Source organism: Ambystoma mexicanum, chromosome 5q, assembly GCF_040938575.1.
Source record: "Ambystoma mexicanum isolate Mex_15411 chromosome 5q, UKY_AmexF1_1, whole genome shotgun sequence".
Classification (NCBI taxonomy): Eukaryota; Metazoa; Chordata; class Amphibia; order Caudata; family Ambystomatidae; genus Ambystoma; species Ambystoma mexicanum.
In genome coordinates, this window is record NC_090933.1 from 697756150 (window position 1) to 697782142 (window position 25993).

Here is a 25993-nt window from a genome sequence, read left to right on the forward strand (position 1 = left end):
GGAACCTGCCAGCAGGCCCCCACCCATGTCCAACCCATGTCTCCCACCACCCCCACCCCCCATCCACCAGGGGCACCCTCCACCAGGCCCCCACCCATGTCCCCCTGGCCCCAGGTCCTGACGATACACAATAATGGCAGTAATGGCCAGCATACCCAGCACAAACACCCAGGCAAGGATTGCATGCACCCACATAGTGAATGCAATCACATGACACAACCCCAAAGGCAAGTATGCAAAAGAACACATGTCCGTCACACACACATACACAATGGGTGCAAGTGAATGTCAAAACCCATATCATGACATGTAAGAAACCAAAGAAAAAATGACACAAGTGTAAGATAATATAAAAATGTATTAAAAACAAAAAATAAGTAAACTAATACAACTATCTGGCAAAGTAAATAAAAGGTCCATGTCCGAGAACAAAAATGATAAATCAAAAAACAAAGGATAGAAAAATCAATAGATTTTGTCCAAAGCAAACACATGTAGCATGAAATCAAAGAAAAACCATTACGACATGGTGTAAACAATATGAAATTCAAAAAATGTATCTCCCAAAAAATAACAATATAGACAGGAATGTTCAAGGGTCCATGAGCCCAACACCACTAATGAAACCTAATACTAACTAATTAAAAAAATATGTACAAAAAAGTGGCCATTGTCCAAGCGGTCCAAATTAATAAAAAGAAATAAAGGAAACCTAGCACTAACTAACTAAAAAACTATATACAAAGGCAGCGGGCTAGTCCTGCGGCTCACTTGGTGATGCTGGCCAGGGCATCCTCGAACTCCATGTCAATGTCCTGGAGGCGGGACTCAGTCCTGGCCCCGAGGTCTCGCAGGGACAACCCCATGTGCTCACCAAATTCCCTGCGAGCCTCCTCGAGGCACTCAGCCCGCCTCAATGCCTGACGCATGGAGATCTCCGCCCTGGCCATGGCGAGCCGCTCCTCTTCCGCCCGATGCCGCTCCGCACCTATCCGCTGGCCAAACTCCTCCCACACGGAACACACCGCCATGCCAGGGTTGCCCTGCCCTCCGGCCGATGCCTGCCCCTCTGATCTTGATGGCCCTGAGCCATGATGCCTCCCACGTCGAGCCCGCTGCTGCCTCCGACGCCACTGCCTCTGCCAGCACGACGGCATCCAGGCTGATGGTAACCACCGACGCCGTCGTGCACGTGCCCTGCCCGATGATGCCGGCACATCTTCCATCTGCTGGGGTCCACTTGCTGTGTTGTCCACCCCTGCTGGACCTCCGACTCCCAACTGCGGCAGGGATGGGATCCCCACCGAGCTGGCTGCATTGGTCGGGGCAGGTCCACAGGGGGCCATGGTGGCATCTGGGCCGGAAGACGGCAAGGAGAACGACCGGTGGATAGCCTGCACAGAGGAGGAGAGGGCCGTCAGATTGGCCAACACATGCAGGAACCCCCCGAACATGGCCGATCCCAATTGGGCCACGTCGGCACGGTGCACTTCGTGATGACGTGCGTGCTCCTCCCGGGAAGCACGCACGGCATCACGAATCACAGCCGTGCGCATCGCGACCCCAATCAGGACCTGCTCCACGCGGCCAGGGGTTCCCACGGCCGCAGGTGGAGGGGAGTCAGTTGACATGGACATCCCCTCTACCTGCGGACGGGCCTGGGACGGGGCATCCCTGCTGGTGCATGGTGGTGCACTCACAGGGTCAGGGACAGCGACATGCACAGGCACCTCCACGGTGACCTGTGCTGCCTCCTGCCCCTGGCCCTGGACTGCACCACTTGCACCAGCAGGGATGCTCCCACCAGGCCCCATGTGTGCACCAGTGTCGGCCTCCTCCTCCTCTGTGCAGACCACCAACCTGGATGGCTCCTCACCGTCTCCCGCCGTAGCAGGCCCCTGTGGGGGCTCACCCACCCCTTCCGCTGCAGCCGTGGGGGCATCCCCGCCGCCTTGCTCCACAGCGCCGTCTCCGCCCTCTTCTTCACTAGCCGCTGCGTAGAGGGAGACAAAGGACACAAGCATCAGGCTACTGTACAATGGTCCCCTAGACAGGAAGCAATAGCAGATGAGCACCCCTGTCAAAGTACACTTCCATCATGTCCCTCCACAACACATGGGTCAGTCCAGGCAAAACACACACAGTAACAGGCATGGTGCATGCCATGCACATTTCCATGCATGACCAATTGACTCTTGAAACATTCAATGATATGTAACTCACATGCATCATGGCTCATGCATATCACATGCACACACTTCACCTCAGTCACATCCATCTGGCCCCAATCACACCGAACACAGGCGAAACAAGGGTAAGTTGGGTGCGTCACTGAATCTGTGCATTGTCACACACATGTGTCATGCATCCATGGCATGCACAAGTCACAGACATGCAGGTCAGGCACACAGACATGGCTACCATATATGTACCTGGCATCAGCACCCATCCTTCACCCCCATCCATGTCCAGGTACAGAGACTGGCATGCTCTCATGTCCCAAATCTGCATAGTGCTCCCCATGCCGCATTTCAACACATGCAACAACCATGTGGGTCACACATCACTGGTTGCACATGCATTACCATGATGTCCCAGCACACATACATGCATACATGGCCCATGGCACACATACAGGCAAGTATCATAGAACCAGCACACCGCAACATGCCCTGTCTCACACAGTAATGCTTGGACACTTACCGCTCAACTCCAGACGGGTCTCCCTCTCAAGGATCTGGGCGTGGAGCGCTGGGCGTACGCGTTCCAGGACCCTCTTCTGGATGGAACTCATGTGGCCCCGGCCCCCCTCCACGAGGCGCCGGGCCTTCACAAGGGTCCTGGACCTCAAGTCCTCCCAGCGCTTCTTGATCTTCAAGACGTTGCGGGTTGCCACCCCCTCCGCGTTGATGGCAACCACACAGTCGGCCCAGATCCTCTCCCGTCCTTCCTTGCTGGCGCGGGACGATCCAAAGAGGGCATCATACTGCCCCAGGACATGCTCCACCAGGACACCAACTTCGGTGGCAGTGAAGCTGGTGCCCCTCTGCCCCTCTGGCCTGGGGTTGCCACTGGTGCCAGATGTGGAAGTGCCCGACATGGCAACCCCAGAGGCAGGTGTGGGTGGGCAACTGGGTCCTGGGGCTGGGCTGTGGAGCGATGTAATCCCAGTTGGGAGTCTTCAGTTCCAGCAGGGGTGGACACAGCAACTGGACCCCTGCAGATGGCTGATGTGCAGGCACCAAATGGCAGGGCACGGTGGCAGCAGGCAGGCAGGCAGGCAGGCAGCAGCAGATAGCACGTGGGAGGCTGCTCAGGGCACTGGGGGGGCAGTAACTCGGCCTTCGGGGCAGGAGCGTGGTGTTCCGTGTGTTTTCGGGTGGCCAGCTTGATACGGAGTGATTTGGCACGTGAAATTCCTGCACGTCAGCGTGAAATCCGAGGAAAGGCCCTTAGCGCGTAAGTGCGTCAGCACGCATACGCGATTCTATTGGACCAGAGTCCCTCATCGCGTAAGCGCGTCTGACGTGATCCGCACGGGCGTTCCCCACTCAGCACGTGAAGACGGAGCACACGTGGAAATACTGCACGTCAGAGTGTCATCGCGTGTAATTGGCCAAAAGTGCGCGTACACGCCATTGGCCTATGTACGTGTATTTCATCGCGTGTAATTGGCCAAAAGTGCGCGTACACGCCATTGGCCTATGTACGTGTATTTCATCGCGTGTAATTGGCCAAAAGTGCGCGTACACGCCATTGGCCTAAGTACGTGTATTTCAGGGGTGCGCGGCCACTTACACACGCAAGTACGTCAGCGCACCTGTATGCCTGCTGCGTGGGAATTTCCACACGCGATTGGAGTGGGAACTCGATTCCAGGGGTGCGAGGCTCACACGCTCGCCTACAACACGCGCAAGGCATTAATTTGCGCACTTTTCAATAAACAAGCCAGATGCCAGGATGAACATACCGTTCCTAGCAGCAGTGGCAGTGGGCTACCAAAGGAGGAGGAGGAGGAGAGTCAGGGCCAGAATATTCACACCCAGAACCAGCCTATTCGGGATGCCTGATGACCAGGTGTATGGGAGGTACAGGTTTCCAGCACACATCATACTGGACCTGGTCAGTGAGTGGGAGGATGACCTCACATCACCCACCCTGTGCTCCCAAGCACTCAGCCCCCTGCAGAAGGTCCTGAATGTACTGCACTTCTTGGCCACTGGATCCTTTCAGCGGACAAGTGCCATAGTGGGTGGTGTGTCACAGGCCACGCAGTCACGCTGCCTACACCAGGTCTTGAACATCATCACTGCACGGCCATCAGTCCGCAGGCACATATATCTCCCCAGGACTCATGCAGAAAGGCGGACGTGCATCCAGGAATTCTATGGTGTGGCTCAATTCCCCAAAGTGCTTGGTGCAATTGACTGCACACATGTGGCTCTACGTCCACCCAGGGCAACAGAGCACATCTATAGAAACCGCAAGCACTGGCATTCCATCAACGTGCAAGTTGTATGCAATGCCAAGGGAATAATCACATCAGTATATGCCAACTATCCAGGGTCCACCCACGACAGCTTCATCTACAGAATGTCTACCCTATGCCGGGACCTAGAGGCTGGCCAGCATGGAGATACATGGCTGCTTGGTGAGCATGAATGCCACTGCACATGCATGCATGTCAGATACTGGGTCATGACACAACACCACTAATGATACCCATCACCACCTCCGCAGGGGACAGTGCCTACCCTATCAGCCCCCACATGATGACCCCAATCCGGAACCCCACCACGCCACCCCAGGTAAGGTACAACACAGCCCACATTGCAACACGGGGCATAGTGGAGCGCACATTCGGAGTGCTCAAGTCACGCTTTCGCTCCCTTGACCGTTCTGGCGGGCAGCTGTTATATGCTCCCCGAATAGTGTGCAGGATCATAGTGGCAGCATGTGTCCTGCACAACGTTGCAACACGCCGGGGCCTGCCCGTGGACATGGTGGTGCCCCCACATCCACAACCACATGCACGGCCGCTGCGCATGGGAGGGGAAAGGGCACGGGGGGAGGCAGCCCGTACGCAACTGGTGGCCAACTTCTTCACCTAGGAATCACAGTGCTGGCTAGTGCACACTGCTCTGGCACATACCATCTGACAATCAATGATGACACTACCTGACAATGTCTGAAAATTACTTGACAATAAACTGTCAGATACACATCAGCCTGAGATTGTTAACATGGAAGTGTCAATATGTGTGCACCCCTAGCTACACATACACCAGCAATGCATCACAACGCAAAGACACAACTCCATCAATCAAATATGCATTGCCACAAGCAATTCACTACATGACAACATTGCCATGTCACCCATTCCCTTCACAGTCCCGCCACTGAGGACACCATGTCATGGTATGTGACAGCAAACAAACTGGCCATCACAACATGACACCAGTGTCACAAATAGCAGTGCCCCAAATGGAACATAGCCGCACTTGAGCAGCTAACCGCCCTGGAGCCACTACTACACACCTGTGTAAGAGTAATTTCAATCAAATTACACACCAACCCACCCTGAAGCCCACCCAAACAAGACACAATGCATGTAATCAATGGTAGTCTCATTACCTGATTCTGCTGGTATGTCCTCACCGTCCAGATGTACAGTGATGGCGCCATGCAAAAGTGTCAGTGCACATCTACCGACATGTAGTCTGACTCCAGAGAGTATGCCCTTGTGAAGATCTGTGTGAAATACCTGCAAAACATGAGCAACATATGTAAGTAGAGGCACATATCAAACCATCATGCATAGTTAGGTGCAACAACAATGAACACTATGAATGTCTACACAGTATTGACTATGGACTGGCCAACAGCTCATGGGAGTCCAATGTCACCGTGTAATTTGCTGTCACTTGGGCACACCCTTTGCAAGCCCATGGAAACGGAAGCAGGAGGGGTGTGGATGTCTGCTACCCAAGCATCGAAACCAAACTCAGGACAAGCCTGCATGTGCCCAGCCACAATACAGTGTATGCCCAGGTACCCACACAAGGCAACACTCTTGCAAAATAAAAATAAAATTGAGAAAAAATGGCCATGAAAGGGCCGGCGGGGGGGGGAGGGGCCACCTATGAGGTCCAAGGACAGGATGCACGCCACAATCCAACTGTGTGGATCATGGGAAACTAAAACACCCCATAGGCTCGTGGCCCACACGGCTACTCTGTTGTGGGAGATGAGTCGCTATGGCTCTGGCCAGACCCTGCAGCTGACTCTGGAGGTGGGGGAGCTGCCTCAGAAGATGGTGTGACAATGGGAGGCAGCCCACGCAAAGCACGAGTTTGCTCCTCCATGGCTGCAAGCAGGCGGGTCTGGTAGTTCTGGTTCTGGGTTATAATCATGCGGAGGTCCCCATGCAGTAACTCCCGGGATGACCTGACCTCCGCACGAGTTGCCTGCATCTCGGCCGAGAGCGTCCGTGTCAGACGCTCCAGCTGCTCCTCTGTCCTTCTATGGGATGAAGCCTCAAGCTCTAACAGGGTCGACCTGAGGTGACGGAGTTCTTCCCTCAGGCCTTCCCTGTGGCGCTGGGACTCCATGGAAAGTGATTCCCGCAGAGTCGCCAGTGCCGCCCGCCTGTCCATGTTGGACGCCAACATATCCTCCCTGTGTGCCTGGCAGATGGACTCTGTAGCCTGCTCCAGTCGCTCCATCAGCCTTTCTGGGGGGACAATGGAAGTGGCCACCCTATCCATGGCCTGTGCAATCATCTCGGATGATGCTGCCTGTTGGGTGGCCATACCGTAGATGGATTGCTCCCAAACGGTATTGCCAGGTGGCATACGGCCACCACGTTGACGGGCACCACACCTGCCTGGGGCAAGGCGGACTGCGCCTTGCTGTGCCGGCAAGGCCTCAGGCTGCAGGACTGCATTCCCTCTCTGATCTGCAGCCCCAGGAACAGGATCAGAGATTGGGTGGTGTGGCCCTGCATCCGTAACCACCGGAGGCTGATCTGCCGACACTGACATCCCCATTGAGGGCAATGGCCCGGCTGCAGGTGGGTCGGACAGAGGAGATTCTCTCCCAAGAACACTCAACTGCGACTGCACATAGGTGTCATCCTCCGAGTCTACACTTGAATACTGCTCGGGGGAGGAACCCCCAGAGACACCCCTCGACAGCACGACCTGCAGCACTTGTGGGTTTTCACCCACAAACACACCACGTCCCTCACTTGTGGTAGGTCGGCCCGGGTTGCCCTCCTGGGACGGCTCAACCACCACATCCCCAGCATCAACAAGTGCTTCGTCCCCTGCAAAGACATGAAAGAGAAAAATGGAAACAGGCATTAGCACCATGGCATGCAACAAGGGCTGATGAACAACAGAGGCAGTAGTTCTACGACACATGTCCCACATGACTGGGAGACCTCCTATGCATTCACCATCACTGGGTCTGTAGGGGAGGCTCAGGGCATACAATGTACAGATTGGAGAGCAACGCCTGCTCACCATGCTGCCTAGCACTGCCATCACACATTGGCCGGTGATTGCCATGTCAAAGGCACATGCCATCACACACATGGCATGTGACATAGCCACCAAGTGAAGAGGGAGAGGAGGGCTACTTTTTTGGATTTCAACCACTCTGGTCCTGACATTGCATCGTCACATCAATGAGTAAACATGTTGTACATGGATCTGCTAGTCCAAATTGGCCACGATGCACAGTGCCTTGTCTACATCAACAAAATGCAGTAAACAATCTGATTCCACCTCCCCATCACCTGTAAAGGATTCATATTGCATTCGTGAAGCACCGGTCCAGAAATGTATGAAGGTACAGCGGAGCACTGAGGGGTGGTGGGGCAGAAGGGGATGCCAGTCAACAATCCTACTGGTGCTGGTCTCATTCATGTCACGCAAGTGCAGGGGTGGGTGGCACAATGAAGTGCAAGGGGAAGTGGCGGCTGGAAGTGCTGTACAAGGTAAGTAGGACTTGACGTCAAGGGCAGATGGTGTTAGGCGCAGACAAGTGCTGGGGGGCTGGCCTATAGGGGTACAGAGACAATCATGCAGTGCTGTGGGCTCGGAGGGGACAGGGGAGGTACACACTGCATCTGGCTCGGCAAGGTCCTTGCAGATTTCTATGTGTCCTGCAGAGTTGTCACATGCCGCAGATATGTGCCCTTGGATTGGGGATCTCATCTTGGTGAAAAGGGTGAGGCGCTATTGCCTTTGGAGCATGTGGCAGGCCAGTTTGCCAGAGGATGGCCATGATGCAGGACATTCCCTCTCTGCCACCCGGCACCTGTGGTTTGGGTTCACAAGATCCGAGTCATGCCAGGACTCTGCATTGGCATGGGGCTTCAGACAGGTGGTCATGACCGTGGCAAAGACATCCAGTGTACCTGACATGGAGTGGAGCATGGAGTGGGCCCTGTCAGGATGGGAGTGAGCCTAAGGGGGAGCTGGATGGGGGGGAGATTTTGGCAGCATGAGCCTCGACTGACACACACTTCATGTGTCGGAATACCAAGAAGGTGTGTGACAGTGGTGAGGGTGGCTTTGCCTGTGGGGTGGTGAGGGTGAGCTGGGAGGATAGGAGAATGTGATCACTCCAGGAGAGAGGAGTGCAGAGATGGACGGAGAGGGGAAAGTCAGATGAGATCAGAGCATCAAGAGTGTGCCCTGCAGAATGAGTAGGGACAGACGGGAGTCTAGAGGGTGAGAGGGAGTTGCTGAGGTCACAGAAAGGTCACGTGGGGGCGTCAACAAGCATGCAGGTGGATGCGTACAGCACCAAGGAAGAGGATTTCTGTGTCTGGGGACATGAGTGAGGAGGAGAGGTGAGGACACTCAGAAAGGAAGTAGTACATTTGACCAGTTTTCCAAGACACAGTACGCACAGTTTGTGAATGTCAAGGTGTGGTGGAGAGAGACGTCACACAAGCCATTCCAGAGTGGAGTAGGTCTAAGTAGGAGTGACAGTGGCAGGAATACCCTCAGGGAAGCCAAGGGCACACCCCCCCTGCACAGTAGTGGCGGGCCAAGGAGAGGGTCTCCTGAACATCAGGTAGGAGTGTGTGAAGGATGCAGACAGAGCTGGCCGTCAGACATGTTTCCATGAGACCAAGGATGTCAAGGTGCATAACCTCATGTAAGTGACAGATATCGGAGGAATGCCTGATGCAGCCGCAGTGAAAGGAGTGTAATTGTGGAGGAGGTTGACAGCCTTGTAGGACTTACGGGGAGTGCTAGAGATCAGAGGTGCAGCATGTGTAGGAGTTGGAGTGGGAGGCGGAGAAGGTTCATGGGAGGGTGCAGGGAGGCAGTGCAGGATTGATGAGGAGAGAGGAGGGGGGACAGCAGGAGAGGTAAGGAAGTTGATGAGATGTGGGTAGCATTTCTCCAGGAGATTGAGGTTGGCCTAAGGGCCTTGGACTGAGATGCTCCCATTACCATGCACATCAATAGTGGCCTCTGAGGATTGGAAGGAGGCCAGGAGTACACCCCAACGGGTCCCACCATTGATGGTGGAAGAGGAGCAAGGAGAGAGGACAGGGACCATGTGAAGGGTCTATGGGACAGGCAAAGGCATGTATGAGCAGATGTCAGTGAGAGTTAGCTTTGAGTAGGCTCAGATGCACTGGTCAGCAATAGGGTGGGTCGCATTGGAGGGCAGGGTGCCGTCATTTGACTTTTGGCAAGCAGGTGTCGTGAGTAGGGCACGATGGTCTGAACTGTAGAAGTCATGGAAGATAGACCATGAAGAGCAGCATGGAGTGTGAGGGAATGGGGCTCGAAACCAGACGGTACCAAAGCCCACAGGTAGGAGGTGGATGTCAAGGCAACATCCACAGTATGACAGCATGTTGGTTGGCATTTATATACAGAGGACGCATTAGCATGTGGTATCATTGCATGTCAGGCATGTGAAGATGAAACTTGAATGGCTGGGGGAAAGTATAGGAATGGTATGTAAGACATCAGATGAATAGACAGGGGAGTATGAGCAACAATGTAGTGACAAAATGACAATTCAAGGGCAACTTCCATGGTGTCGGCCCATATGTGCACTGTTGCCAGTAGGGATAGTGCTGTGGGCAGATGGTGTTGCACTGAACATACTGGATGAGGCACATGGGTGCCACTATCAACTCTGCCACACACCCCCTTGACAGGCACCCAACATGAATGCTTCACACACACACCATGCACATGGATAATACACACATGCATGTGCACTCACCGGATGATGCCTCGTAATCAGGGAGATCTCCCACACCTTGGAGTTGTCCCTCGGTGACGTAGGATCCAGCTACGGACTCGTGTGGTGTGAGTTCTATTTCCTGTGCTGGGGACCCACCTCCAGTCACCAAGGTTGCGGCATGACTTGAGGCCAGCTTATCCTTTGCCCTGCGCTTAAGGTCATTCCAGCGCTTCTGGCAATCACTAGCTGTGCGCCTCACTACTCCAAGGGCACTTATTCTGTCAGCAATGGTCTGCCAGTGTGCCTGGCGTCTGGCATGTGTGGTCTTGGACCCTGCAACGATGACCATTTCCCTATCATGATCTGACACATATTGAACAAGTGCATTCAGTTCGGCGTCTGTGAAGCTTGGCTTCCTTGATGGGCCGGACTGTGCAGCCGTGCCTGGGGCATCAGCCTGTGCCGGACGTGCACTCTTCCTCTTGCGCTTGGAAGGGGGTGGGGATCCAGAGTGTCCTACGCCGCTGTGGACACTAGGGGCAGGAGCCGTGGTGGACTCAGTACTGGGTGTGTGGGATTGCCCACTCAGCATGGGAGTAGGTGCAGGCATTGGGGGTAGTGGGATGGGGTCAGGCCTGATCTGAGGTGCATGAACTAGGACCGACACAGTCTTGGCAGGGTGTATGAGAGGTGGGGTGGATGGAGCCACACCCTGGCTACGGGGGCCAGCAGATGACCTATCTGGCATAGATGCGCGTGCCCTGATGACACCAATGTGCACCGGTGCACGTGCAGTGGACCTGCTGACCTGGATGTCAGCGATGGGATCACCCTCGGACAGGTCTGGTGCCACAATGGCCTGGTCCGACAAGGGCTGATCAGGGTTGGTATCAGCCACATGACTCTCAACTGGGGGGGGGGGGCATGGGTGTCCCTGACTGGTCCTCCAGACTGGGGGGGACAGGGGCACCCTGCAAGTCACAACCACGTCCCCTAGTGGATCCTCCACGGCCACCACGTGTGGCTCGGCCACCTTTGCCACCCTTACGGCTTGCACGCCTCCCAACCATGGCACTGATGGTATTGTGCGTATGGGAGTCGGTGTGCACAATTGTCCTGGGCAATTGGGTGTCAAAGGGGTTGGGTACCAGATGGTATTCGTACCCTAGTGCAGTGGCAAGGCTATATGACACCCCTGGGGAAAGATGACGGGTCACGCAACGCACAGGCACCCCAAAAAAGTTAAGTAACGTGCACAATACCCCTCCTAGACCACGTGTGCTGATGGAAAACCCTGCACTACGCTGTGGCATCCAGTAACACAATGAACGTATGCGTGTCACACGCAGCCTAGAATGACCTCTGAAGGGGTAGGCTACACACGGGGCAAGCACAGAAGTTAGATACGTGCGTGACTCACCGTCTGCCAGGTAAAAGAGCGTGAAAAATGAGCGCGTTTGGTTGGCAACACCCCCGCCAAAAGAAGATGTGTACGCTGTCTGAGGAGACAGGACAACAGTAGAAGGGGACACTGTTTGAGGGAACAGGCCCAGGTAAACCAGTACAAGAGGAAAAAGAGAAAAAGCTGTCAGAGGTAACAGGGAGTACGAACTGGAAACGCCGTGAAGTAAATCGCGTGTGAAATGACAAGAAGTACAGAATTCACCCACTCGCTCTCCACGAAAAGCACGTACAAGGAAATGGTGTTCAACACTACCTTATATACAGGCCCACACGTACAGCGTCACTTACGGCGTGTACGTGCTTGGCCCATGTTCACCAATCACACGCTTTGTCACTTCTGCGTGTGGATCCTTTTTCACCAATCACACGCTTTGACACTCCTGCGTGTAGCTCACTTTTCACCAATCACACGCTTTGTCACTCCTGCGTGTGGATCCTTTTTCACCAATCACACGCTTTGACACTCCTGCGTGTAGCTCACTTTTCACCAATCACACGCTTTGTCACTCCTGCGTGTAGATCCATTTTCACCAATCACACGCTTTGACACTGCACGTGCAGGTAACTATAGACGCACATATGCTGGTGACGGGTTTTCGCGCGATTCGCTGAGTGTGGGGTTTTCACGTGCAAAATCACTCCCTATCAGGCTGTCCACGCGTTCAAACACGAAAGACCACGCTCCTGGCCAGGAGGCCGAATTAAAGTCCCCCAGAGCCCTGAGCACGCTCCCACCTGCCATCTGCTGCTGCCTGACTGCCTGCTGGCCACGTGCCCCACAGTGCTGGTGGGTGGGGGTGGTGGGAGACATGGGTGGGGGCCTGGTGGAGGGTGCCCCTGGTGGATGGGGGGTGGGGGTGGTGGGAGACATGGGTGGGGGCCTGATGGCAGGTGCCCCTGCACTGCTGGGGGGTGGGGGTGGTGGGAGACATGGGTGGGGGCCTGGTGGAGGGTGCCCCTGGTGGATGGGGGTGCAGGGGGACATGATAAGGTGTGCAGGGTAGTCCACTGTTTTGTGGGCTGCCTGCAGGGGCCGTGGAGGGTGTACAGGGTACACCTGTGAGGGCCCACCCAGCCTATTCGCATGTGATAATTCCCACGCACCCCTGTGATACACGTACCCTGGCCAATCGCGTGTTGAACTTCCCGCTACCCCTGTAATACACGCACCCTGGCTGTTCGCGTGTGATAATTCCCGCGTACCCCTGTGATACACGTTCCCTGGCCTATCGCGTGTTCTACTTCACGCGTACCCCTGTAATACACGTTCCCTGGCCAATCGCGTGTTGAACTTCCCGCTACCCCTGTAATACACGCACCCTGGCTGTTCGCGTGTGATAATTCCCGCGTACCCCTGTAATACACGTTCCCTGGCCTATCGCGTGTTCTACTTCACGCGTACCCCTGTAATACACGCACCCTGGCTGTTCGCGTGTGATGATTCCCGCGTACCCCTGTAATTCACGTTCCCTGCCTAGTCGCGTGTAGTACTTCCCGCGTACTCCTGATTTGAAGATTGCCCGCTTTGCTTTCCTTGTTTGCCTGCCCTGTGAAGTGGTCCAGGGTTAGCGCAGCCCTTAGCGATGATTTAGCGATTTTGATGGCTTTTCCTTGCGCGAGGGCGTTCTTGGGGGCGTTACTGGCGCTGCTGCAGGCTCGCTGCGATTCTCTGCGCCACGGCTGGTTTGGGAGCTTGAAATCCATGAATACGCTGTGTGCGGAAATCTGTTTTAGCGCACGTGCCTGGCGCAGACTATCGCAGGCGCACGCTGTGCGCCAGCCGCGTGCGCTACTTGTGCGCTGGATTCTATGAATTACCCTGTTACTGTTTTATGGACAAGCTCCTTGCTTGAATCCCTCTTGTTGAGGCTCTGCTTGAAATCTGCATGAGTCCTCTTTCTTTGGCCATCATAGCGTTACACACGCTCTGCTGATTGCTCTTCCCTATAGCATAATTGTGCCAGGGAGCACACCATCAACGTGCCAAAGGCGCGCTTAAGCCAAGCCGTATGTGCCCATCCGGGACCATTCCAGGCCATTGGTCTTGGAGACTTCTAGCCGCATACGTGTGATGTTCTTGTTCTCTGGCTCCTCCAACCTTGTGTTGGCCTGTTGGATTCAATAAACTACCCGCACTGACTAGCTTTGGGATTTCAACTTCCTCTCCTCTCAGTCTGCAATGTTTCCTTATTAATGGTCGATCTGCGGTGGCACACCGGAAAAAAAATTCTATTCTTGATTAGCTCATACGGATGTTCTCTGTATCACAGAGACATGGTTTAACGCTGCCTCTGTACCAGACATGATCCAGATGCTTCCCGCCTAATATGATATACTTCACATAGACTGTCCTGCTCCTATAACTGGCGGTGGACTGGCCATCATGTTTAAGACATTTCTGAGCTGCTCTATTGTTGAACTTATTCTTCATTAGAATCCAGGTTGTGTCTGAACAGTCCTTATATTTCCTTATTGTTTAGCTCCCCCTTGTTATGCCACTGTTTTCTTAGTACCTTTTCCCAATTCATAGCTGTTCTTTCTGCGATTTACCCTAACATAATTATCTTGGGAGATTTTAACCTCCATCCAAACAATCTCCAGGATCAGCAAGCCGCCAAACTCAGTCTGTCCCGATAGACTGTGGACTACACCTTAATAACCATTGCCCTATTCATTTGGCGGGTTATCAGCTCGACCTTTTTTTACAGATATCCCTGGCACTTTGTCATTTTCCCCTCAACCAGTTCACCTGTCTGATCATTTTCTGGTGCCTTTCAATGTCCCGCTTGCTCAGCCTAATACTAGACCAACCTCCCCTGCCAGACTTCAACGCAGATGGCTTAATGTTCCCCTTGAAAATATTGCTACATCCATTGAATCCATCACTTATCAAAGTGTCCTTATTGGCACCAATCAATTTGACTCCTTCATTGAAGCCTCACAATCTACTGCTGATCTATTAGCCCACTCTAAACTTACCATCACTCGTGCTAAAAAGTCTGCCCCTTGGTATTCTCTAATTTACGAATCCTGAAGCAAAGCTGCAGACAAGCTGAATGCAGATGGCATTGTGTTCTTGACTTTTTGGCTAAAATGGCTTATGTCTCAGCACGTAAACTTTATCAAGGCACCATAAAAACTGCTAAATCTCAACATTTTCTGGATCGTGTTTTGAACGCTGGCTGTTCTGCTAAGGAACTTTTTCGGATGGCAAAGTAACTCACCACTCAGGTCCATCCCCCCAGCCTCTCTGCTTACTCAAAAATATTGTGACCAAATTGCACTCTTTTTTAAGGCTAATATTTGCAAAATTCAAGAACTTATATGCATTGAAAGACATGCTCCTAACAACCCTTCTGATGTCTCTTTTTTCCCCTGACCACTTTTTCTGTTAACAGTTTTGAGTTTATGACAGTGACGCACACCATGGTTTCTACTGCCCTTTCTAAGCTTAAATCTAGTTCTCCCATGGTCCTGATTCCTCTCCATATCCTGCAATCCATCTCTCATAAACTTACCTCGGCTCTTCAGTATTCTTTCCACATTGGCAATATTCCCGATTCTCTTAAACATGCTTTGATCTCTCCTCTCTTGAAGAAGCCACATCTAGATCCTGCTGCCATGAAGGATTATCATCCTATTTCTCTTCTTCAAATAGTAATGAAATTGCTTGAAGCGATTGCCACTCCTCAACTTTCCCCCTTTTTTTTTAAAGCTATCACTTGTTTCACCCCTTCCAGGCAGGCTTTTCGCCCTGGCATTGGTACTGAGTCTGTCCTGGTTTCTCTTCTTGATGACATTTCCCTACTTCAGGACTGCAGAGAGGCTGAGGTTCTTATCCTCCTTGACCTCTCTGCAGCCTTTGATATGGTTGATCATCCCACGCTTTTGCAGTGTCTTCATGAAGTCGGCATTTCTGGTACCCATCTGAAATGGCTGTCGTCTTTTCTTTCAAATCTGGTCCAGACTGTTTCTCTTCCTCCATTTAAGTCTTCCTCTATCACTCATGATTGCGGGGTCCCACAGGGATCAGCTCTTTCTCTTTTGTTTAACTTGTACATGCTGGCCCTTGCAACATTTATTTCAAGACACAGTATTCATTTATTTTCCTATGCTGATGACACTCAAATTCGTGTTTGTCTTAATGCTCCTTCTACTGATCCTCCTTACAAAATAAAGAACTGCCTCTCTGCAGTGACTGATTGCAGGCACTGATTAGATGTCCACAAACTGGTTTAAGATCAAAGGCGACAAAACTGAGATATTGCTGGTTGGCTCCGCCTGCTCTAATTCTTTTCGGACCTCTGATTATTGGCCCTCCTGCTTCGGGTCCATGCCCTGAACCTGCCTCTGTTATCAAACTCTTGGGCATAAAAATTAAGTCTTCTGGATCCAGGTCAGCCCAAGTGTCGGCAACCTGTCAAGCCGGCTTTGCAAAACTTAAACTTGTTTTTAAAAGTTCTCCCCTTTCTTCCGCTCATTCCAGGTCCAAAATGGTTATAGCCTCTATTATGGGCTCTATTGATTATTGCAAAGGAATCTATCTTGGTCAGCCTGAATTCCTTCTTCAACGTCTGCAGATACTTCAGAACTCAGCTGGCCACCTTGATCTGAATGCCCCCAGACTGGCACATTCTCAGGAGCTTCTCCATCAACTTAATTGGCTCCCTGTGAAAAGTTGTATTCCAGTTTAAGGCCCTCTGTCTTATGCACCGAGCAAACCACAATGGTGGGACAGCGTTCCTACAATCTAAACTGATACCGTACAACCCTAGCAGAACTCTCCATTCGCCCAATCTTTCTTTGCTCTGTATCCCCCAGAGTCCTTCTTACTTGGGCTGGTCGCCGGTTCTCTTCTGTGCTCGGTCCTACCCTATGTAATACTCTCCCAGCTGAAATTCATTACATTCCTCATGTCCTCTCCTTTCGCAAACAGTTAAAAACTTTTCTATTTTAGTTCCCTTAATGTACTCTGTCTCTTGTTGCTCAGCGTTTTGATGCCTTTTTGGTCTTGTCCACACGTTATGAAGTTCTAATACAATATGATACAATTTGAATACAATACAAGCCTACTGTAATGATGGACGCTGTGCTGCTGATGGTGTATTGATGTTACTAGAAGAATAAACACAATTTGGAAAACACCTTGGCTCACCCTTATATTCAGAGTAGCATGTTTACATGCAAGTTTAGGAACTCTTTGCTCAGGCATAGGTGGTACAGCATAATGGGCCTCATTCTATGTCAGTACTAGCAAAGTGCTAGTAAGGGAATTGCCCCCCTCTTTGTTACCAGACTGCCATATCCTGACTTCATAGTACTCGGCTGTTGATTTTTCTTCACAACAACTCCAATAAATGGAGCGTTGTTATGCTGCCAGAATTTCCACCCAAAATAAATTCTCCAAATCCCCAATGGAGCTCTATATTACTTCACAATGCACCTAATACCAAAACCAATCACTTATAATTTGTCAGATTTACCACCAAATTAAGTTGTGGTAATGTGAGATGAGCGCACAGGTCAAACCTTAGGAAATACCACCTTATTCCGTATTGCCCAATATACTAATCTTCCTGTAAACAGAAGTAAACAAGTAGTATGTGTCCATTTATGCATGGGCTTGGTTAAAATGTATATCTGCATCCTTTTTCAAAGTGGTACAGACCTACCTTTTGGCCCTGTAGCATATAGATTGTTAGAGATCAAATCCTTCCTTTAGGCATTGTTTCTGACCATGCATATTTGGGGCTTGAAGGTGTGTTAACATTATCAATGATGCCATATTGTATGATACAGAGGTCAAAAGCATTTTTTTGGACCTGTGTAGCAGGCTCTGAAAACTTCAGCCAGCAGAGGCGAACAGCTTTCGTGACAACAGGCACCGATCTATCTATCTATCTATCTATCTATCTATCTATCTATCTATCTATCTATCTATCTATCTATCTATCTAACTAAAAGTGTTTTATATAGCGCTGCTTGCTTGAAGGCCTCAGGGCACTCACAAGACATACAAAATGTAGAACAAGAAAGTTTCATAAAGCATCATAGACTGGACCAGAACATGGGTCCATCCCGGCCTATGATCAGCTAGTTATCTCAGTTTAGCTTTTTGTCAAAAATAAATGCTTTTAAGTGTTTTCTGAAATGCAGAGGAAACACAGCCTTTAATATCCAGTGGGACCGAATTCCAAAGAGGCGGGTCCAAGCATTAAAGCTTGCTTCACCAATCTTTTTCAGAGTTACACACAGCTGTTCCAGTATCATCCTGTTATTTGAATGCAGGGTCCGATGGATAGGGGTTTTTCACTCTAGAGGAGAGCTTTCTCGGTGCTTCACCTATCAAGCATTTAAACACCATGACACCGCCTTTAAACTGAATGCGCTGTTCAATGAGTAGCCAGTGTAGTTCCCTGCGATATTCTGAGACATGATATGATATGATATGATATTTTATTTGTATTGCGCTCGTACACAAGTGTTTCAGAGGGCGACTAGGCAAGGGAGAGGAACAAGGGAGAACACAGCACAACAAAAAAACGATCTTACTAGGCCCAGTGACATTGAGAACGTGCAAGTGCATGGGAAAGGGAAAAGGGAAAAAGTGCATGGAAGGGGGAGAGTGGACAGTGCATAAGCCGAGGAGCGCAGATAAATAAAATAAATAGAAAATTGAGGCAAACTGTGCTAGTGCAGCCAGCAAGTGGTAAGTGCTGTGTTTAAGGCAGCAGACTGGGTAAGTCTGAATAAGTGCAGAAAAGAAGAGAAATGGGGGTCTGTATGGGTACAGATACAGTCGCCAGTGCAAGGGGTGGCCAGGAGGCAGTGCAGGAAGGTGGCAGGGTGAGCAGGTACCTGGGCCCAGGGGACAGAGGGTAACCAGGTGCACAGTGCCAAGAGAGCAGATCAGCAGGGGGGAAGGGGAGCGAAGGCAGAAGCAAAGAGGAAGGTTTTGAGGTGCTTCCGGAACCGGAGATGGTTCTCCTCAAGTTTTAGAGTGGCAGGGAGGCTGTTCCAGAGGGAGGCCCCAGTCGAAGATAGAGATCTACCCCCAGCTTATTTCTTTGAAAAACGACTGACCGTGAGGGAGTTAGAGGTAGAGGAGCGAAGAGCTTGAGAAGAAAGGTATTTGCGGAGGGATAGCTGAAGGTATTTTGGACCCAGGCCCCAGAAAGCCTTGTGGACAATGCAGAGGGTTTTGAATTTAATCCTTGCATCCACTGGGAACCAATGGAGAGATTTCAAAGCTGGAGAGATACGATCCCAGGGCTTGAGGCCAAGTACAAGTCTTGCAGTCCTGTTCTGGATAAGTTGTAGAGGGCGGAGAGTAGAGGCAGGTTGTTTTAGAAAGAGATCGGCGGTCAAAACCACAGATAGCTCGAACTGCCCCATTTCCTGACACTTGAAATTTCTTGATGTTGCCTTGCGATGTCCCCAACAGCTTCGTGTTCACTATGGCCACCGCGATCAGAGTCCTATTGGATTCTGATAAGTAAGGACGAATGTGCCACAACAGATGGACGTAATATGAACACAAAGATTTTAAGTAGGAGATATGTTATTGAAAGGAGAGATGATAATCAAAATAGACTCCCAGTGTCTTTACTGAATCCGACACTGGGATAATGTTCCCATTCATCTCAAAGTGTTTATATTGTATGTCTAGATTTTTCTGTCTGTGTGCAGTTCTGAGAATAAGTAGTTTAACGCTAATCTTTTCTGGATTGCCCAGAAGACATTATTTACATGTTTTACATCTTCCTTGTAGACCCCATATAGCTTGAACACTATCTCAGTATCATCCGTTTAATTAGCGAATTTCACTCCCAAGAACTGGAAGAGGTCGCATAAACATTTAACATAAATGTTAAATAGCAAAGGGGACAAACAGGATCTCTGAGGGATGCCGCATATTAGGGGTGTCCTCTTAGGATGGGCCTCTCTACTAGCTATGCATGCCATTCTTGGACATAAAAAGGATTTGAACCAAGATACCACCATGGGGGAACATTTCCCAACATGTGCTAGTCTGTCCGCTAGAAGGTTGTGATCCACCAAATGAAAAGCCGACGATAAGTCTAATAACAACAACAAAGGTACATTTCCATCTTAAATGATTTGAGAGATGTTCGTTTTTAAATCCAATAGAGCTGTTTCCATTCCATGGTTTGCCGGAAGCCTGATAGCTCATTTGCCAAGATATCTTGGTTCCACAAAGGCTTGATACTGAGAACCTGCCACCATATCAATTATTTGCAGGATGAAGGGCACGTTTGTTATTGGCCGGTAGTTACCAGGAACCAAGGGGTCAAGATTTTCCTTCTTCAACAAGGGTGTGATCCATGACTCTGTAATAATCTCTGGCACCTGAGCCTCTGAGAAGGAGCCTTTAATGTACCTAGTAACCCATGGGCTCAACATCGGTGCGAAGTCCTTGAAAAGTGTAGCTGGAAAGATGTTGCCTTTGCAAGATGTGGGTTTCATCTTCTCAATGTTATCTAATACCTCCTGCTTTGAGACCTTGTGAAAGGAAAAGAGGCTTGTATCATGGGTAAGGTCATCAGGAAGTTGTGTAGTAGGATAATTTACATATTGTAGAATCTCAATCTGATTCTGAATATGTACCTGATGATGTAAATTCTTCTGGCAGAACCCATCAAGAATACTCTGGCACCAGTCATCATCCATAGTGGGAGGGGGTTCGACAGTAGAAACTTCCAATTCCTGGAGGACCAAAAAAAGTTACTTTGACTTTGAAGATGCCCCTTCTATCCTAGAATTGAGGTTGTTTGTTTTTGCTTCAAATATCGCAATTTTATACAGCCTAACGGCTTGTTTATAGGCTGTAATTTAGGTATTGGATGGGTGGCTTCTCTAGTGTGGTTCTGCTTTCCTTTTGTTCTCTCTGGCTAATAGGATCTTAGGAATGAACCATGGATTCTGTCCAGTTTGTCTCTTTTCTTTGGCTGATCGAAGAGGAGCTAAGGAATCAAAAGCTTGATGGGTAGCTGATCTGAGTGAGTACGTAAAGTCCTCTAATGTTAAGTTCTCATCTAATAACGGCAATAGTGGCACCACTGCTGCTTCAAACACCTTGGAAGTAACATTCTTGTAATTACAGAATGAGCCAAGTGGTCTGATTGTTTGGGAGTGTTGCCAAAAGATAGAGAAACCTCAAAGTGGAGTAGAGAATGGTCAGACAAGATAAGTTTCTCGATCTGGTTTAATAGCAGTGGTTGGTTTTTTGATAGCACCCAGTCTAAAATATTTCCTTCACTGTGTGTGGAGTCATTAACACACTGGTTGAAGCCAATGGCTTTGAGATTTTGTAGTAGGGTCTTCGCTTCAGAGTCTTGGGGGTTGTCGGCCCATAAGTTAAAATTGCCTAGTAAAATAAAGGCTGTAGAATCTTTTGATATTCCTCCAATTAATGCTGCCAATTGCTCCTCAAAAACAGGAGTAGTCCTTGTCGGCCTATACCAGATCAGAACACTAAGGGCCTCATTACGAGTCCGGTGGTAACCGAGGTGGTAAAACCGCCTGGTTACTGCCGGACTCGTATTACCATTCCGCCTCTGTGATTCCCGGAATTACCGGGGCATTACAACCCCGGTTTTCCGGGAATCACGGAGGCGGAATGGTGTTAATCCCCATTCCCATTGAGTCCTATGGGACTCGTTGGGAATGGGGATCATGGAAACACCGGCAGCATCTTGTAATGCTGCCGGTGTTTCCTCGTCCGCCTGCAGGCGGGCAGTGTTAAACCCGCCAGGTCAGACATGGCGGGAACATCACCTCCCGCCTGGAGGAGTCGGGATCAGGCGGTCCGGAAACAACGGTGGCGGCGGGTTTACCGCCACCGTTATTTCCGGACCGCCTGAGTTGTAATGAGGCCCTAAGTGAGTGGACTGGGTCAATATTTAATTTTAACAACATTGCCTCCCATGATTCAAAGTGGGGGGAGGTGGAGACATAAAAATTCAGATTTTGTCTGAAGATTATGGCAACTCCACCCATCTACCATTCTTGTGCTCAGCATGGATGCACCTGTACTCATCCTGAGTAGCCTGTATCACAGCATGCTGAGCTGCTTCGGGTAGCCAAGTCTTGGTGAATACTAGGAAATCAAAATGATCACCCATAATACAGTTTGAGATTTCCACTGCATGTGATACTAAAGAATGTGTATTAGATGCAGGGTTAACGATAGCCGGATATTGAGCTTTGCATGTTCTTTGAGCTGAGCCAGTTCTTTGTGAGGTCAACACATATCCAAGTCAATACATGTCAAAGGAAATGAACAACTGAAAATGCCCAAACTATTGACTTTGACGAGATGTGTTTTCTACAGCACAACAAAAAATGTAATTTAATTTAAAAATGTAATTCTATTTTTCACAATTTATTTTAAAATGTCCTCTTTGCTGTGGCTGATCATGGGCAGATTTCAAGGCAGTTCCAGAGCCCTGGTGTTCATAGTCATTATCTGTACAGACGAGAATAGAAAGAAAATAAATAAATCAAGGCAAAAAAAACAAGAATTGACAAAGCCAACAGTTGTGGCTTTGGTGTAGGAATGGATGGGCATTTACCAGGCACTGCCATTATGGTAGTATCTCACCATGCGTTGGAAACAGCTGGAAAATGGCGTGATTACCTTAGAATATGATGGCCTTGCCTGGCAAATCGCTATATGATACCTATACACAAGCCAAAACTGTTGAGTTTGTTTGCTTGTTTTTAACAGGACTCTGCAAAGAACAGATATAAATCAAGTGGTGGAAGCCCAATAAGTTAAGATATTTTTACTACACCGCTATTGCAATTAAGTCATTCTAACTCTCAGCAGACTGATTAGAAATAACAGTAACAGGCCAAAGTTTGATATTACTTTGTCACAGAGTTAGCTCAAATAGATCCTAGGAGGATATGTTTTTTATTTGTATTTATTTATTTATTTATAAAGCGCCAAAGCTCGCAAGCATCATGGCAATACATGGCAGACAATAATACAAAAATCCAGGCAAAAATAGGTAACTAATCGACTAGTGATCAGAAAATAGTCAAATAAATGCGTTTTTCAATGGATCCGAAACACTAAATAGCCTTATTCCAAGCAAAGTGCCTAAGGTAATGTATTAAAAGCTTGAGCAGTTATGACAGGAAAAGACAGGAAAAGATCGTCCAAGGCCTCTGGTTTTGTTGGTTCTGGGAACGATCAGCAGTCCACTCGAGCTGGAACGAATTTGCCTATGGGGTACATAAGGTTTCCTGTGTTCATTTAGGTAAACAGGGGCATTGCCGTTTTGGGTGGGGAGGGGCAGGAAGTGTGTGGAAATGCCCATAGGAATTATCATGGCCAGCCAGTGGGTAGGTAGATAGCCAGACAACACACACAAGCTGCGTGTCCCTCCTCACAAGCACCTCTCGCCTAGCTGATATGCAGTTCAATAGAATAATAGTCAGCACTAAAGACAATGGCAGGCCTGCTTTGACTATCAGAAGCATGTTTAAAGTGATACTGCCTGCAACACAGCTTTTATTTCCAATCAATAGATTTAGATTTATTAACACGTCTGGCTACTTGAGCCTTGTTTAATCTGATTTATAACAAAACTAGTGCATGAAAGCTGTACAAAATCAAAGAAATAATGAAATCCTCCCATTGAACATATTTCACAAAACCATGCAAATACTGGTCAAAATTATAACATGCAAAAATAAAGTACAAATATGAACCTGCTCATCCGGCAGTTAGCCGAAAACACCCTTGAAAAACCTTTATATTTTAGGAGGGGTACTATTTTAATCACCTATCAGTTTATGTGTACCAGGTCCCCTTCTGATAATTGCCTGTTCTGAGGTTGTTGCTTTGTTTCTAATTGCTGAAGTAGGGATCTGTGTCCGTTTCATTGGTTACTGTGAATGAACTCCAGGGCGCCCCCTATGCCAGGTGTGCTTAATTAAGGATCTTTACATGTAGGTGGTTAGTCTGATTGAACTCTAGGGTGCCCGCATAAGTCTTCTGATGGCAGTTTCTATAGTTTGAGATGTGTAATTATGTGAAGGGTTCATTACATGGGAGGTCTACCAGATGCTTCCCTTAGCGGTATGGCCCTTTTTACTGTATCCAGTGATAAAGTCACCTTGGGGGCGACATTTTGCCAAATTTGCACTCGAACTAAAATCAAGTACTTTCCCAAAATACTCTAGGACTGGAGTTAAAATACTAAATAATACTTGTCCAAGCACATGACGGGGAGACTTTTAGGGGTACAGGGAAAAGTCGCCTACCTGCCCACTTTTTTGATGGGGACATTTTCACATAAAACTCTTTTTACCGCATTTCTCGCTGGACTGTCTGACACTCTCCTCGTGTAATGCAGAACACAGGAAGCCTTCTGCCAGGAAAAGGAGATACTTCCTGAACGTTCGCTCACTCACTGATTCTAATTGTGTTGATGTTTCTAACCAGCCTTCATATTTTTGCCCCATATGCCACGAGCTCCCATACTTTGGCCAGTAGAGCATTTCTTTTTCTGGTCCAATGTTGTTTTTGTTTTTCCTGACAAGTTTGGCAATGGGTCTTGCCACAGCATCTGCCTTTGTCAATGCTGATACTTAGTGGGGTGTCCAGGAGAGGGTTTCAGATACAGTCACCCCTATATGGGGGAAATTATCCACCGGCTCAATAAATTCCACATCCAGATTAAATGATTGTTTGAGCTTCCTGCTCGGTTGCCTGGTTAGAATTAATTATTTAGGCTGAGTCGTTCATTTTTCAAGCATTTTTATTACGGTGTTCACTTGCACTTTCAGGGCTTCTGGTGTTAGAGCAAGTGGACCACAGTCAATGGGGTATAGTATCATAGGAACTGGTTTACCAGCTACATAAGGCATATCCTGTGATGCAATCCATCGAAATGCTCTGGCCTCCACTAAACAGGTCTGCATGCTCCAGGCACAGCAGTGTGTTTGCACATTAATTAATCTATTACTAAGAATGTGAAGAGCGTGCGGCGCAACCTTGCCCAGCCAGTCCCTAATTAATATGACTTCGCCTGGGACTGCTCATTGCCTTCTGTTCCTATCTTGCACTGTGTGGTGCAGTGACAGGGTTTTCTAACACATAGCAAGAAACATTTCCCAGTGGTGCACAGTGGACTTTCAAACAATTGTCGTGCAAATATGCAAACTAACTTTGACAGATCTGGAGTTGGGAGCCAACCTGACAGCACCACGAGCCATAGTCAGACCTCCACCACAAGGAGATGGTGAAAAGAATGGCCCAATGAAATGTTCAAAGGCATTAGATAATAAGCCATAATATTTACAGGCCGTTGTGAATGTGAGCATATAAAATAGTCAATGGGTCAGAGGTCACAGCTGTCATAGTATACAGGAGCATTTCCTGGTATCAGCAAATCAAGTGGGTGTTCCTCACACATGTATGATCCCAGAAGAAACGTTGGATGTGCAAGAGACACATATTTGTGACATGTCACCAAAGCTCTGCCTGATACAGTTTTATCAATACCCCTCTGGGAGAAAATGGCACTCATAAATCATAAGGGATTAGAAATGCCATTAATCTCATATATTATGACAGGGCAAATCATTACACGGATCTTAAACACCGTTATGAGAAATATGATGCACGCCATTGTTCCTGTACTACTTAATAACATACCATCAGAATTGACAGTCAATAAAATACATGCAGAATTGCAGTTATAAGCAACTCCATGCCGCAATACTTCTGAAGCGCACCTGGGCATTGCTCGTATATTCCAGAGTTCTGTAATTGACTTGATGCTCGAAGTGCCGGTCAGCCGGGGTAATACTCCGATTCCCATTAAACAGTCACATATAGCACAGTTCCGGCGCATGTGGCAGCTGGCCGTTACCACATTGCTGTGCCAGTTTTTACACTGTAATGGCATTAGAGTTCTACCGGGTACAGGAGTAGTTTAATGCATCACATTGTATATGAAACGTAAAAACGTAGTGGTGGGTGGCACATTGTAGAATATCACACGATCAAATATAAAATATGTAAATCAGATCCCAAATGGAGACCTCAAATGTTCTCCTTAGGAGAGCTGTGGGGAGCCATTTCAAACTGGTATGTGACACTTTTTAGCAACTTCACTAAATACCAAAAGTAGATTGATCATTCCAAGAATGACATTGTTCAGCTGGCAAGGGTCCTTCCTGAATGTAAATTCGGGGTTAAGTTGTGTCACTGCAATAGACAGTAGCAAAATAACTAAACATGTTCTCTCTCTCTCTCTCCCCC